General features: G+C 35.3%; 1 pseudogene; it reads left to right on the top strand.

The window, feature by feature from the left end:
- Positions 1-80: 80 nt before the first annotated feature.
- Positions 81-1,061, top strand: LOC108764923 (probable queuine tRNA-ribosyltransferase; annotated as a pseudogene).
- The last annotated feature ends 454 nt before the right edge of the window (positions 1,062-1,515 follow it).

Raw genomic sequence — 1,515 nt, 5'->3', positions numbered from 1 at the left:
TTTTTGTAAATACATTTTCTAAATAATATATTGTCTAAATAGCCTGGCTTAAGCTAGTGTCATAACACAAACCATTTCAGAACAATACGTTGGCTGTACCGTTGTTTGTTAGCGCATGAAAGACCAGATGAGCAGAGTATATTTCCAATTGTACAAGGTAGTCTTAATCCCGAACTACGATCCGAATATTCACGTCAATTAAGTGGGAGGTGAATGCTGTAGGAGGTTTGAGATAGATACTGAATTATATGTTGATACATATAACTAATAAATAGATTTTTGTATAATACAGAAATATCTAGATCTTACATAATACAATAGTAGTGACTCTAATAACACACTTTATCCGGGATACATCCCGGGGATGTCCTTAGAATGTTCAAAGGACAAACAGACGTCCTTTGGACGTCCTCAGGACGTCCCATGGAGGTTTGTGCTGTTAGGGGATTGTTTTATTTCAATGGTGGTGAGAGCAACGATGATTTTTGAAGAATGGTACACTTTTCAACGAATATCCTTCCAAAGAATAAACCGCGGAAATAGAAGAATATCTCATGGGTGTTGGATTCGCAATAGATTTAATTGTATGCAGTGCGTTAGGTACCGATATGTACGATTGTGTATTTCCGACAAGAACTGCTGTAAATATTTCATAAAATACATACATGATTGCGTAGAAGATGGAAATTTCAAAACATTAAACTAAAACTTTCAAAGATTTGGTTGTGCGATGATGAAAACGGAACATCTCAATTTGAAGTAGATACGATATAAAAGACTCGAGACCAATAGATGAATCGTGCGAGTGTAGTACTTGCAAAACTTATTCTCGCACTTATCTACATCAAATCGCCACTGTGCAGATAGTATCGTGTCATCTATTAACCGTTCACAATATTGCATTCCAAATGAAGCTCATGAGAGACAGTATTAAAGAGCAAAGATTCCCTAGATTCATACAGGACTATATGTTGATAATTTATCCAAATGAATACTATCCAACATGGATAATTAATGCTTTACAGGCTGTCAATTACCCTATTATAAAACAAGACCATTGATTTGTAATATTGTTTTGATAAAAACCTTTGTGTAGACAGAAATAAAAAAAATGTATTGTCTAGAGAAGTATGTAGCAATACATTGTTTTTGATAAAAACCTTCGTGTTCATAAAATGAACTATCGTGTCTTCAGTACAAACTTTGTATTGAAGACACGATAGTTCATTTTATGTTGATATCGTACGAATATATGTTGAGAACGTTTCACGACAAAGCGGACATTTGCCATCTTCCAGATGTCCCACGCAATCATTGCAGATACACAAATGACCACATGGAACAAATACGTAAATGGCATCGGTGCTTAAGCATATGCAGCATGAGCTTGGATTACGTTCATATAACGTTACTAGATCTGTTGAAATGACCGGATGAAAAGGAATATCGATTTGTTCATCTTCACTTGAGATGATAGCACTGAAATCATCGTCCGGCACACGAAAAATATCTTCG

This window comes from Trachymyrmex cornetzi, unplaced genomic scaffold (assembly GCF_001594075.2).
Source record: "Trachymyrmex cornetzi isolate Tcor2-1 unplaced genomic scaffold, Tcor1.1 scaffold4676, whole genome shotgun sequence".
NCBI lineage: Eukaryota > Metazoa > Arthropoda > Insecta > Hymenoptera > Formicidae > Trachymyrmex > Trachymyrmex cornetzi.
Note: the sequence above shows the minus strand (reverse complement) of the source record. Positions and strands in the feature narration are given on the sequence as shown.